Source organism: Tupaia chinensis, unplaced genomic scaffold, assembly GCF_000334495.1.
Source record: "Tupaia chinensis unplaced genomic scaffold, TupChi_1.0 Scaffold000437_1, whole genome shotgun sequence".
Classification (NCBI taxonomy): domain Eukaryota; kingdom Metazoa; phylum Chordata; class Mammalia; order Scandentia; family Tupaiidae; genus Tupaia; species Tupaia belangeri.
In genome coordinates this window covers 2,684,554-2,699,642 of record NW_006159942.1, presented here as the reverse complement: position 1 = coordinate 2,699,642, position 15,089 = coordinate 2,684,554, and the positions used below count along the sequence as shown (strand labels likewise).

Sequence of the window (15,089 nt, the reverse complement as noted above, 5' to 3'; positions counted from 1 at the left end):
CCTGCTGGAACCGAGACAGGCAAGGCCAATGTGAAAGCACTTAGCAGCACACATTGGAAGCAACTCAACTGGTCAAGTTTCATCAACAGCAGAAGTTATCTGTAATAGAAAACTCCAAATAGTCATTAATCTTTTATGCTTATGATATTGGCTTAAAATACCAATTGCCTCCTAATTTGTGGTCATATAATTCTGCTCTTAGGAGCCAAAGACTGGAGACTTACAAAATACCTTATTTGTGTTGTACCACCTTCCTCTAATCCAGTTCATAAACCAGAAACTCATTCCCAGTCACAAGATATGAATAGGATTTAATCATTATTCTCCTTTCACAAAAGAACAAGTGACAGGCTGCTGACCTGTTTATACAACCAGTACTATGGCCTTCAAATTCCTCATCAGCCTTCTCATTATCAAGAAAGTTAATTATTATCTAACCCCTAGCTTGCAAAAGGAGGTCAAAAGCCAATTGCCCTGCTCCAAAGCCTTTGATGGGTAAAACAAACTAGGAGAAAAACAGCAGTTTTATTTGGAACCAAATTTCAGAAAATGTTAGTAACCTAATAAAATGTACAAGAAAAGCTGCTACTTGGAGGACCAGATGGTGGTACGATAAAATGTAACACTCTGCAAGGCTCACCCACAAAGGAAGATTCCAGGAGGTTTAGAGCTGGAGAAGCTCCTCAGTCCATCAGGCTCCTGTGTGCCCACATGCTGGGGATGGATAAGGCTGGGGGTGGACTGTGGCACTGAGACCTTATTGGTGATGCTGTCTCTCTGTCTCTCTCACTCATGAAAGAAATTAGTACATTAAGCTTAAAAGCAAGAAAATAAAAAAAAGAGAGAGAGAAAGAGAGTTTCTCCATAGGCTTGGGGAGTGAATCAAAGAGAGGGAGGCAGGAAGCAAGTAAATTGCTTAAGAACCACAAATAAAAGTGGCTCAGAGTAGATCGTTAACTTTTTCTAAAGCCAATTGATAGAGCTTGGGTGATGTATATTAAAGCATTGTTGAATGATTAGTTAAAATGATTGACTGTTTTCTTCTCATGCCTAGAATTTTAAAAGATCTCCAGGCAGTGTCTGGAGGACAAATACCCATAAAAGATCTAAATGCTTTAGAATTAGTGCCTTGTGGTACCCTTTCCATGCCCAGAATCAGACTGGAACATAGCAGGAGGACAGAGTCCATATACCCACATATATACAGAGATATGAAGAAAAGAGAAAGGCAAGGATAAAATAAAGAATCATTTTCAAGGACAAGCTTGTTGTCAGAATATCTTTCAGTTTATAGAATCATTTGGAGAATTTAAACTCTGATTTGCATGTGATTTGGGAAACTTGGATTTTCCTAAAGTTAAGTAGAGAGTGAATTGTGTTTTCAATAAAGACTAAAGTAAAAGTATTCATGGAGGCCTTTAATATTCTCAGCAGGTTCTTTTGACCCTGAACATAATGGACTGGTGTAAATATAATAGATTATTAACGGCTTTTAATTTATAAACCAAATCATTTTCAAGCAAATGAAAAGAAAACATTCAGGTATAAATTTTAATGTAATTAAGACTTAAAGGAAATCACTTTGTAGAGCTGATAATGTACATGGAGATCTGACTATGAAGTACTGATTCCATAAGCCAGTCTCAAAACACTTCAATTCATGAGTACAAGCCATACTACAACATATGAAAATAACACTAAAATGGCATCATGTGTAGAAAGCTTAAGTGACTATTTTCTGGAAAAAGATCCCTGGAGTATAAGATAAGTCTGCAGCAAGGTCCATTGCTCGAATGACATAGGAAGTGTATCACATACCAGACGTCTTGATAAAAAGGAAATGCCTCTTTCAAATTGACAACTTCATGTTATCTCCTTTTGCAACAGTGATTACATTTGAGTTTTACATTATGGGTGCAATGAAGCTGGAATTTACTGCCTGAATAATAGATCAAAGCAAATCGGAAAGTAATTAGTTGATAGAGCAAAGAGGTGCTTATCTGAAGCACTTGGTTTATGGAACATAAAGGAACAGGAAACTCTTGGCTGCCTTAGCTTTTGAAATACTGAAGAGGAAAAGCTATACTGAAGTGCCATTTATCTGAAGGGTGTGACCAACTGCATCTATTCTTTTTCTTACGAATTAGTTCCTTTTCTTCCTTAATACTAAACTGCCTAATCTGAGAATCCATTTCCCTTCATTGCATATGTTTCTCTAGAGGCTGCATATTCATTTTCTGGATATTAGATACCCTATTTACCACAGCCTGTAGCCTGGAGACATTTGCTGGTCAGGATTTTTTCCCCCTCCCCTTTCAATGCAGAATTTTATAGTGAAAATTACTGATAAAGGAAGTGACTGACAGACCCCCGTTGGGTAGCCAGTGATCACTACACATTTAGAATTTATATTATTATTATTTAGCATATTAAGTGCCCACTCTATCATCATCGTGGGTGACTTCTCAGGGGGTAGCAGAGCATTCAGCTTTAGGAGGACAGAGTTTAATATTAGGTTGAATATGGTTAACAACAGGCTGAAGGCCCAACGAAAACACATTTAGAAAGTCAACCAGAGGGATTTTTATTTTAATGAAAAAGAATAATGAAAAGCCCTCTGCAGGGAGAGCAAATTTGACAAGGTTATTTAAACATATATGCAGGCTTTAATGTTTCAAAAGAGTTTTTTTAAAAATAATGAGATTTAATCTAATTTGTGGGTTTGGGCCTGAATTGTAGGGTAAGCTGCAAGATAGTCTTAGAAAGCAAGATCCTTTGCCAAGTCAAAGTTTGGAATAGATTTTAGGGTGTTTGAATTGACTGGGGATTTAGAGACTATCTAGTCTGACCTCTTCATTCATAGAACAAGACACTGAAGCTCAAGAATGTGAAATGAGGAAGTTCCCCAAGATCACGAACCTGCAATGGAGCTGAACGGAGGGTGATCATATGGCAAGAACTTATGTAGGACATGTCTCCTAGTAACGTTATATTCTTTATCAGCAGTCCTTACAAGATTCTGAGCAGGCGTTATTATTGCTAGTTTATAAACAGAGAAAAGGAAACACAAAGACATTGCAGAATTTGCCAAATGTCATAAAGCCAGAAAAAGGTGAAGCACAGATTCAGCTTGTATGGTCCTCGAGGGTTCCCTTAAACACTCACCCTGGTAAAAGGCAGAGTTCTCTGCTGCTTCCACGGGACCTACTGCCTCTAGTACCAGGTGTCAGCAGATCAGGCTGGGCTCCATCTACCAACCTGTGCTAGCAGCTCTCTCCAGGTGCTGACACTTTGATTCAGACCTCCTGACTTGGCATCTTGAAGGCACTCTTGTTTCCAAATCAACCCTAACCATTCCAGACATTAGATTCTATTCCCTTATCACCCTATTGGGATAATTCAACTCCTTTCCTCCTCAGTTAAAGCTCCTAAGACCCCAGCAAATGACAGTGCCCCTCGTTCAGAAGCAAATGACATACAGATCAAATCTGTCCAAATCCAAATCAGGTGGGAGGAGCTTGTGACGGTGTGGTACTGTACGGGGCAGATGATGAGCAAGGGTGTTTTGGAAAGGGTGTTATGCCAGACTGGGGATAAATCTGATAGCCCAATGGTCAGGTATCAATTGCACCCACAGATCCTAGATTCCAGAATGGAAGGTAACTCTAAAACCTCGCCCAGGGTAGGGCAGAAGCTGCCTTTTGCAAACAACCAGTATCAGACTGAATCAGAGCTGGTGCAACAGCGAAGACTGTCTAGTTTTAGTAGTGAGAAGCTGGGACAATCAGAACCAGGGGTCAGAGGCAAGGCCCAACACGTGGGGCCCCTCCTCAGATCCTCTGTGAAGGCCTCACTCTTTTGCAGTGCAGACCTGCTGTGAATGGTGAGCCCTGCTCAGACCATCTCCTGTCTTCCTCAGAGGAGTTCCTTCTTAGCAGGAAGAGCAAAGAAAGGCTTTTCAGTTTTTCTCACTGTATCCTGAACCTGGCCTTTAGTATCACTATTAACTTTTTTCAGCCCCAGTTTTCTCTCTTAAACCAAATACATCTCAGAAAATAGACAAGAATTTTTTATACAGTTGTGGCTCCAATCCTGCAGTTCCCTAGTAAACTACAATCTGTTTACCTTGAGCCAGCAGGTGCTTGGGAATAAAGTTACATGTGTGTTTCTACTCTTCATTACTCATTTCTGTCAGGCAGATCATATATTGTGTAATTCAAACTCACAAACAATATGCCTAAAAGCTGCCATTGATGCTGCACACACTAGAAAAATATGGGCGCTCCCAAAGGAAAATTTTAAAGTGACATCCTAGTAAAACCAATTTTTAAATTCTCGGGGTAAGAAGAACAAGAATTTAATTGAGGGCAAACCAGTCACCTGTAGTCCAAAGTTTACAAAACCAAGGAAGTAACTCTCAGAAAAAAAAATCTTTAATCTATTATACTACCCTTATTTTAAATAAGATATATCATGGCCTATTACATAAATGACCCAGTGGGATTAATTTGTTCAGATTTTTGAGAAAGGCTTTGAAAAGTTTCTCTGTAACAGATTATTATAGGAAAGAAATCTCTAGAGGGTGGAAAGCAGAAAACTGCCAGGAGTTGCTGTGAAGTCAGAGGGGTCTTAGTGAACAGCTGTGGCTGAGAGTGAAGTTAGTAATTAGACACTCAGGAGTCTAGCATTGGTTCTGGTATTGTTTAATACAGTGTACTTAATGAGGAAGAGGTGGAGAAACAGGGAGACGGGTTAGTAGGGACAGAGAGTCTGCCAAATCTACCAATGACTCTGCTCTAGGTAAATGGAAGAAATTGGCAAAAACCAAGTTGCCACATGGATTCCGTATGTTTGAGATGTTAGCAAAAATCAAAGCACTTAAAATACAACTTGTAGCAATACCATACCAGTAGAAATTAAGGCAAATTTCATAGAAATCTCTTCTGGGAAGTGAATTGGTTAAAGAAAGATCTAATATCTATGTGAATAGATGAGACACGATGAGAATGTAGTTATAAACCAGTTGTTATAACATTTAAAAGCTTATCTATGAATTTCTGTAAAACTATGGTAACAAAGGCAACTGCTCATTGACTTAAAACTTATTCATTATACTTTGTTTTCAATTTCAAGAAGGATTCAATTTGAGGATAGATTCAAGGAGAAGGAAAATAATTTCATAATGTTGAGAAACAAAATCATTGGTGTAAGACTGTACTTGATTAAAGTTACTTTTGGTGGTTGCTGGATATTCTCGTTACCCTACATTGCTCTAAGCCTTATCAGTCTGTAGTATAAATAAGTTCACATTAGCATTGACACACGAATTTTCTTGGAAAACAGCTCTCACTCTCATAACTTCCAGAAAAGTCTCAGAGTCTCCTATGGTGCTGGGTGTACGACTAGTCTCATTCCTTTTCTGTTTTTCTATTGTGGTTTCCCTGTGATATTGTCTGCCGAACAACCAGGAGAAAAGTGCATTTCACTATTATTGTTGCTTCGATGCCACATAAGAAACCTGCATCCCTACCATCCTCTCAGCATCTTTTCAAAACAGCTTAATCATCATGTACCAAGATTTCTTGCAAGCCCTTGAATCTTCATGCAAGATTGTGTTCTCTAAACTTGGCCACATTACTTTCCATGCCACATGCTCTTCTAGGATTTAGCCACTCCCCATCAAGAAGTAGATTCTCTTTTCATTTCCCTTGAACTTGGGCAAGCCCATGGCTATTGCAAACAACAGAATAAGGTGGAGGGGCCAGCAGGTGGTTAAGGCACTGGATTCTCACATGGCTGATCGCGGTTGGAGTTCTGAACCTGGAGGCTTGAAAATCACACTGGTCACATGTGCATGCATGTCCAAAATCCCAGGAGAAGAATGGAGGAGAAGGGACTCTGTGTGGCCATCGTCCCAGAGAGGGATTTCTTTCTTTCTTTCTTTTCTTTTTTGAGAGCTTTTCGCTGTAGGGCGCGTGCGCTCGCCAGACAGAGAGAGACAGAGAGACAGAAAACGAGAAATCACCCCTCAGGGGGGATGGCCATGCTGCAATCCCTTCTCCTCCATTCTCCTCTCAGGATCTTGGGCACGCACTCACACGCGCCTGGCGTGAGTTTTAAGCCACCAGGTCCGGGACGCGAACCACAGTCGACTACATGGGAGTCCAGCGACATAGCCATTACACTAACTGCTGGTCCCAGAGAGTGATTTCTTATTTTCTCTCTCAGTTTCTCTGTTTCTCTCTTGCAAGTGCACACACCCAATGGCAAAAACCTGAGAAAAAAAAAAAAAAGAAAAGAAAAAAGGAAGGTGAAAATGATCTTATGTGACTACTAAGACTAAGTAAAAAAAATAATACATCTTTGTTCTCTCTCTTTCTTTTAGGATCCTGGTACTTGAAACCTAGCCACCATATTGCATAGGTGTTTCCACCAGCAGCTCTAATTAAGAGGTTAGCCAACAGCCGGCATCACCTACTGGATATGTGAAAAGAGGAGCCTTTAGATAAGTCCAACCCCCAGTTTTGGGGTTGCTCAGTTTGCATCTAGTCAAGCAGCAATGAAATATTCCTGCCAAACCTTGTCCAATTGCATAAAAATGAGCAAAAGAAATGTTGTCATTGCTTTAAGCCGCTGTTTGGGGGGTGTTTTGTTATACAGCACTACATAGTTGAAGTAACCCTCCTTCACTAGAGTCATACCAAAATCCCCAATTCTATGTTTCTTTGGACATCAGTCCCAAGTGAAAGCCTGCCCCAATATTACATTCCCCTTCATGATAAAAAGCCTCTCAGCTTTTGCTTTGGACATTTCTAAGTAAAAAGCAGCTCAAAATCCTTGGCCAGGCATCACACTGTCATCTCATTTCATTCTCTCGTCCCGATGTATAGGAGCGCCAGGTAATTAAAATGCTGGACTCCCACATGGCCAACCATGGTTTGAGTCCCAGACCTGGTGATTTGTTTCTCACTTTCCTGTTCTCTCACTTTCACTGTCTTTCTGATCAAATTAAAATAATAATAATAATAATAAGTAAAAATACATGCCTTTCAAGTCATGTAAGTAGATGCCTAGGGTTGCAGGAAGGGGAGGGAAACTAGTTCATCATTTCAGAGGGACCAACCAGATTGACTCAAAATCCCTCTTTAGGTCAAACCTACTCCCACTATTTTTTATAAAACATATCTGAAAGAGAAACTATGTAAGAGGCTAAAATTTTCTTTTTTGTCACGGCAATGCCACTTGATAAGGGGTAAAATAGCCATAAAATACAAATAAAAGAGATCTTGGAGAGAGAAATTTTCTTTTCAGATATATACTTTATGAGGGTTTTAGGGCTACAATATAAGAGAAGTTAGAAATTTAGTAGCTTTAGAAAATGCTCATGCTACCAAACTAATACTTAATGACGGTGAAGTAGAAGGGTTATAGAAAAAAGCTCGTTATGACTTATAAAACTATGAAAAAGGGTGAGTTAGAGGACCCTATACCAGTCAATAGGAGAGGAGTTGAAAGAGCAGCCCACATAAGAGATCTGAAAGTGAACAATACTAAAAAATGAGTGAGACGAAAAATCAAGTAAAGAGCTATGTCATCCTTACTTTATTTTGTGGGTTCATATATGCCTTTATTCGTTTAAAGAATTATTTTATTTACTTTTACTTAATCCTTTTATTTAATCATCACACCATCTGCTGCTCCTATATATGCCCTTTAAAGTAGAGAGCTTTCAAAAAGAAAAAGAAAGAAAGAAAGAAAGAAAGAAAGAAAGAACGAAAGAAAGACAAGAAAAGAAAAGAAAGAAAAGAAAAGAAAGTACATTACAGGATAATTAATTGAGATCATTGGAATTTGAGGCAGATACAATAATTTTATAGTTTTCTTATTGTTAGTCTAATCCTACAAACATGATACGAACTGGAGAGTTGAATGTTTACATTCTAAATAAACACAAATTTGAAAAACATGTATAAATCTAATGGTATATACTATCTCATAAGTTCATTGTTACAATTTAATTTTGGATTATATGGCTTTATAAGTTGTAAAGAATTATTGTCTCATTTTAATATCTAATTTCAGCTAATAATAACTGTAGCTTTCAGTTATTTAGAATTCAGAGGAGCTAGTTGCTGTACTAACTACTGCCAGTATCTCATTTTATCCCCACAACAACTTTGAGGCACCTATTATTATTTGTTATCTCCAGACCAAAATAGATTTTAAAAACTTGCCCAGTATCACATAGCTGGTAGAATCCGGTATCTAAGGCAGGCTGTCCAATCCCCAGATTTGTATTTTGGACTCCTGCAATAAAATCCCTCTGCATACAGTCATGCGAACTGCAGCATCAAGACCTCTGTGTTTAAATGTCCTTCACACCTCAGTGTAAAGGTTAGAAGAACTACAGTTCAATCCAGTTCTGATTTTTTTCCATGCTCTCATTACCTCTCTCCCAGAAAAGAAACCAATTCTCTTTCTCCCTGCACCAACCACCACAGCCTTTTTTATCAGTAGTTTTGATTTTCTTGTATGTAGTAGAAGTCAGATATAGGACTGAGGATTTAAAAAGGATAGCAGGAAGAGAGATCCGACTATGGAAAAAGGAAGTATTATTTCATGTCTGCTCTCACTACAGCCACACTCCCTGAGACCTGCCAACCTCCACTCTTCTATTCTTCTCTCTCTCTTTCTCTCTTTCTCTCTCTCTTTCTTTCTTTCTTTCTTTCTTTCTTTCTTTCTTTCTTTCTTTCTTTCTTTCTCTTCTGTCTTAAGAAGATATTAAAAATACATCACACCAATACAATGACTCTATATTTCACTTTCCTCTTATTTAAAAGGTCAAGGTTTTGGCTTTTAGAGAAGGAAGTAATAGTAGACAAATTCCAAATATAGACACATCTAACGGGTTTGGGCAGAAAGGACATTCCAGTCGGCGAAGCATTCAGCCTCAGAATCACTGATAGCCAGCCTTCCCCTGTCAGCAGTGCCTGAGACTCGAAATTAACGTAAACATAGCTTTTGCACTTGATCAGAATGACCACAGAACCTTAATTTTGTCCTTTAGCCAGAAAAGTCATCCTTAATATGCTACATATTTTAAAGATTAAAAATTTTAAGATTTAATTTGCTCTCAGGCAACTCGTGCAGGGTGACCAATTTAATCATTGAAGTATAACTGACAATAGAAATTCACAAATAAAGGAATAGCATTAAGATTTTTAACTGACTTTGCAAGGAATGTGACCAAAATTGGATTGTTTGCAAAGAAAGTAAAGTCAATATTTCCCATGACCCTCTTCAATGTCACGTTACAACTCTTGCCATCACGAGTTGTTCATGTCCTCTTCTGTTGTCTCTGTACTGCAGTCATGACTTCTTTCACCAATAAAATGTGGCAGATGTAACTATGCTAGTCCCAGGCTCACACCACAAAAGTCCTGGTAGGGGCAGCAGGTGGCATGATGGTTAAGGACACTGGACTACTGTGGTTCAAGTCCTGGACCTGGCGGCTTGCTTTCTCATTTTCTCTCTCTCTCTTCTCCCTTTCTGGTCAAATTAAAATAAGTAAGTAAATAAATAATGTTAAATAAAGTAATTCTTTAAAAAAAAAAAAAGTCCAGGTAGATTTTGAGGTCTTCCACTTTTACTCTTGGGATTCAACCCAGCTGAGCTGGAAAACAGTTCTGACTAAATTAAAGATAATGAGAGAGCCCATGGACAGAAAGTTCCCAGCATTCAAACATCTTGCCAAGATCTCAGACATATAAATAAAGACATATGGGCCCTCCACTACAACCTAGCTGACCTCCTCAAATAAAAGAAATGAGTGATGTCAGGCAAAAGCAGTGTGAGCATTTCACGGCCAGGCCAGAGAACCATGAGACATAACAAATCATTGCTGTGAGCCGCTAACAGCGAGATGCTTTATTATCCAGCTAGAGGCAATCTATACAAGTGGGTTATATTAATCCAAAATAAGTTTGGGTCTTGTTGCCCTAGCCACCAAATACCATTTGTTAAAAGTGCTTCTCAAAGTTTAATTATGCCAAGAATATTTAGTCTCCCAAATTAATACTAATGTATGATGATAGGTCAATCAGCAACCTTGTTTAGTGTCAGACCTAAACCAAATATTAGATATTACTCTTATCAAAAGCTAATAAAGAAATAACATGTTGCCTCAGTCCATATTAATTACCTTGCCTGAAAGAATCTGTTTATTGCAATTCCTGTTTTGGCTTTGATGGAAGCTATTTTTTTTCTCTGCAACATGAATGTCAGATTTCCCCCATATCCCTCCAATGGATGAAAGGGAGACCCCTTATCCTTTCAAATCCCTTCCTAAGCCTAAAGTCTTTGACTCAAACTCCAGGGGTTTCAAAATTCAAAACTTTTAAGATAAAGCCATGTTTCTTAAGAAAGACAATAAATACTAGAGAAAAAAAGACTTGTTCTGAATCTACTTTACAGTCCACTCACATTTGAGCTGCCCGTGTCACTCACTTAAGAACTAAACATGACCTTGAGGGGTCACTGGTTCAGTGTTTTACAAATACTACTTTTAATCTGCAAATTTTTCCCCCCTTCCTTATGTTTAGTTTCCCTCGTATCAAAAATTTAAAGAATTCCGCACTTTAATAATGATTTAGTTAGGAAATATTTTATTCAGGTATTCACAATGTGGAGAGGTAGAATAGTTTCCTTTTATTCTATTTATTAATATTATTATTATTATTTGAAATGGTGTGCTGGTAACATTTTGACAACTATTTTATTGGAATAAAAATTGTGTGCATATACAAAATACCTAATTTTATTATACATGTTATTAATATAAAATATCTATAGCAGCCTATTCTTTAAAAATAACAAATTATAAGACTTATAAATTCTATGTAGCCAATTGATTTTCACAGAATGCTTCCATTATTTTTTACCCTGGTTTTTATCTGTAGTCAATTTATAGTACAATTTAACCATAATTTAGCAAATGAATCCCAATCCAGTAATTCTTTCCCAATAAATGTATAATTATTTAATGTGATATATGATCTATAATAAACAGGTTTTCATTTTTTGAACAAATTATATTCATTCAATTGAAACTTCTTTCACCTCCAGCACTAGGCATAACACATCTTTACTTTTCATTACTAACATTCCCATTATTACTTTGTTAAGTTTAAACAGTCAACAAAACAATAAATCAAATCTTTACCATACCATGTGAAGATTTCCATGATTCTTAGTCTGCTATTACATTACTAACAGAAATAACTGACACTGAGTGGTTTATAAAGTAATAGGAGGTCTACTTATTTACAGTTCTGGTGGCTGGAAGGTCCAAAGTACAGGCCTATCATCAGGCCAGCCTAAAGCATGGCTGATGCAAGCACAGAAGATGGCAGGCATGTGTAGAGAGAGATCAGCCAGCAATCATGGATTGAGGTTGGAGCTAGGACATGCTGTACCTGTTGAGACAGTATTAATCAATTCACCAGTGTACTGGTTGCCTCCATGATACAATCTCTATGATCCAATAACCATCCACTAGGCTGCACCACCTTCCAACATCAAATTCCAAAACCTGAAACATCATCTAATCCATAACATATGATATAAATGCTCTTACCATGACTAACAAGCTATCAAGGCAATCTTGTTAAATTCAGAGTTGGAAAGACATGCAGAAGCACATCATGAAACTGTATATGCACATTCAAAAATATAAATGATCTCAAAAAGTTAGCAAAGTAATTAAAAAGTGATAAGGTTTGAGCATGTATAATCTTTGCTCTTAATATAATTTATTAATTTCATTTTAATAATGACTAAGATTAACAACAATCCGTCCATAAAATATCTGAAAGTTTTGCTGTCAGATCTGTGATTGAATGTTCCATGGGGCCACACACATTGATTAAGTACAGTTGGATGAAAATTTTTAATTCTTCTTTTAACTTCTAAAGAAATAATTTCACATCAAGGTTACCTCAAACTAAAGTTAGACCTAAGCAGAAAGGAATGGAATAAGGGGGAAAAAATTAGAGAAGGAAAACTCATAGCCTTGTAAGAAGTCATGAAATTCTTTAATCTCTTACATTCTTCTTCTTTTTTTTTTTTTGAGAGATTTTTGCTGTAGGGCACGTGTGCTCACCAGAAAGACAGAGAGACAGAAAGCGAGAAATCACCCCCCAGAGGGGATGGCCACGCAGCAATCCCTTCTCCTCCATTTTCCTCTAGTGATCTTGGGCACACACGCACACGCGTCCGGCGTGAGTTTAAGCCACCAGGTCCGGGACTCAAACCACGGTCGACTACATTGGAGTCCAGCAACATAGCCATTATACTAACTGCTGGTCCCACATTCTTCTTTTTTATTCTGTTCTTTGTGGATATAAAAATAATTTTGACATATATAAAAATATGATCCATCCTAAGTTAGGTATTTATTTAGTTGCAATAGCTATAGTTCTTTAAATATTTTTAAGAAAATTTTTGAAAAAGAAAAAAATTTCTTTACATGAGAAATAAGGAAATAAAGCAATTTGAATTTAGAAAGAAGATATTTAAAAGGAAAGGAAGAAAAATGTTTAATTCTCCTTCTTTCAAACTTAAGTTGTATTCATTTCAATCTAATCCTAGCACTGGACCAGGAGTGGTCATTCTTCACAGACCTGAAGAGTCATGGCCGTATTCTTCTCTTGTTCTATTTCCACATGACAGGTGAAAACTCTCCCAATTTTTAACACCAAGCTCCAGTACAGCGTTCTAAAGAAATAAAGAACTTATTAACACATCTTGTTAATATCCCATCTGGCTGTTCAAGTATTCAGACAATGCTCTTCTGTATTTATTGTGTAGACTTACAATTCCTCATAATAGAGGACATATTCAAGATGGAATTTTCACACTTAACTTTGGCCAAGTTTCTGAGTGATAAACTGAGGACTGATTTCTTGACTTTATTCAGCTATAGGCTTTTTTTTTTTTGAACCTTCTTTAAATACAAAACACTCTCTCTGATTGAAAGTCATATAATCTTTGCCTTAATTTACTGTATTTTTGGTCTCTGTGGGTCTTTCTAGTCTCCCTTCCTATACCATAATCTTCTCAAGAGAAGGGTCAGTGCCTTATTCTTCCTAACAGCCTTCGTAAGCTTTATCACAGAGCATTACACAAATCATAATTTATGTTCTGTTAAATATTTTATAAGATCTATATTAAGCAAGGCCTGAGGACCTTGTCTTCTATTTCAGAAATGCCTAAAAGTGAAGGAAATCAGTCATTAGTTTCCTTTACATCTAGGTAAAAATAAAAAAAAAAATCAAGTAAATTATATCAAATAAGTAAATCTTGTATTTATTTAAAGAAAAAAATAGTTTTTGCTGTTTTTTGTTTGTTTGTCTGTTTGTTCTTAATTTGACAAGAAGGTAAAACTCAATGTCAGGAACCAGAAATTTGGAGCAGATAAATTACAAGTGTCAAAAACAAAATTAACAGAAAACATAAACCACCCTTAAAGAGTAAATTTTTAAAGTCTTACATGGTAAATATTATAGTTATTGAGTTTAGCAGGTATAATAAAGACTTTTATCTTTTCCCCTTCAGCTTGCATGTTTAAAAGGAAAAATGTATTTTTATATATACCTGTCTCTTAAATGAAATACTAATAATGCAAATATTAGTAGAGTACAGGCTTGAGTATCAGAGGTCTCAATAACTTGCCAGAGAGAAGGGAGGTGGGGAAGGGAGAAAGTGTCCCACAATGGGACACAGACTCACTTCCATTTGTCCATCACGTCAGGGTTTGTACTACACAGGCCTTGTGAGTTTTTTCTTTTGTTTTGTTTTTAGATTTGAGATCTGGTCTTATTTATTTGTTTCTCTTATAAAAATCTTATTTTTGACTGGATTTAGACTTAGAAGCGGAAGCTCTCAGAGAGGACAGCCTGCGTCTCTTCGCAATGTGTTCTTGGCGTTTTTCTTTAGCCTCCTTCATTCTCTAGACCAAAAGTTTAGCATATCCTGCTGCCTCTTCCTTATTTTTCTTAGTATGCTGTTTCTTGAGAGCAATACGCTGGCGTTTGTGTTGCAGGACACGGGGAGTCACAAGATGTTGAATCTTAGGTGCTTTGGTCCTGGGTTTCTCACCTTCTTTATTTAAGGGCTTTCTTACAACATAGTGGTGGACATCGTCTTCTTTAGAGAGGTTGGAAAGTTTCGAATTCTGCTAGCTGTCTTAGGCCCCAGGCAATGAGCACCGCAGTATCAGTCAGTCCTGGAATATCCTTCTCTCCTTTTTGAACAATAACCAAGTTGACAACGCTCAGATTGGCATCCACAATGTGGCCCCAGACAGATTCGCGATTTCTTTCTCCAGTTCTCCTTGGTCTGTAACAGGAACATCCCTTACTCAGTAGCAGGCAGACACCACCGTGGGTCAAGACACCCTGCTTCATGGGGAAACCTTGTCTGTCGTTTCTACCCCTGATTCGGACTACATAACCCTACCATTCTTCACCCAGAACATTGGCAGCAACTTCTGTGGTCGTTCGCTTCTCATAAAAAGTATGAAGTTTGCATTCATCATCCTCTTGCATGAGTTTCTGGCAGCCTGTAGCAGGGAAGGAGATATTCAGGTTCATCTTGAAGCAGCTGACCTCCTCTGACTCGCCATGAAAAAGAGTAGCCTTGTGAGTTTTTCAAGCTACTACAGCTAGGATTCAAACCATGGTTGTCTATATGGGATCTGTCTTCCTTAAAAACTAGTGTACAGAGCTGACCCTTGACCTGATTTTAAGAAGCTGTGGTCAAATGAAAAATATTTTCTTAATTTTTAAAATTAAAAAAACAAACAAACAAACAAATACTTCTCTGGGTGGGGAGGAACCACCAACATTTCTGTGTAATGCCAGGAGGACCTTCACTCTGCTAGTCACTTGCTCCATTTACATCTATTCTCTCATTTGCTGTTGTACATCGCACTTACCATGTTAGCTTATATTGCTGTGAGGCTTATATCCCAGTGGTCTTATAAATCCATGCCTTGACATTCTTTATGATGCCATTATACCTCAAGAAAG

The 15,089-nt window shown here is 37.6% G+C and overlaps 1 long non-coding RNA gene and 1 pseudogene across 3 annotated transcripts in view; both read right to left on the bottom strand.

Annotated features, from left to right (window-relative positions):
* LOC106735562 (uncharacterized) overlaps window positions 1-11,302 on the bottom strand; it is a 60,961-nt gene extending 49,659 nt beyond the window's left edge. For 2 of the 3 annotated variants that reach the window (XR_001370868.2, XR_001370867.2), the window contains exon 1: window positions 11,227-11,302. This is a non-coding gene — a long non-coding RNA (uncharacterized LOC106735562). The remainder of the gene's footprint in view (window positions 1-11,226) is intronic. The other variant, XR_003550497.1, reaches the window with a different exon arrangement.
* A 2,601-nt stretch (window positions 11,303-13,903) lies between these two features.
* On the bottom strand, window positions 13,904-14,651 carry LOC102483806 (40S ribosomal protein S6 pseudogene; annotated as a pseudogene).
* Between the last annotated feature and the right edge of the window lie 438 nt (window positions 14,652-15,089).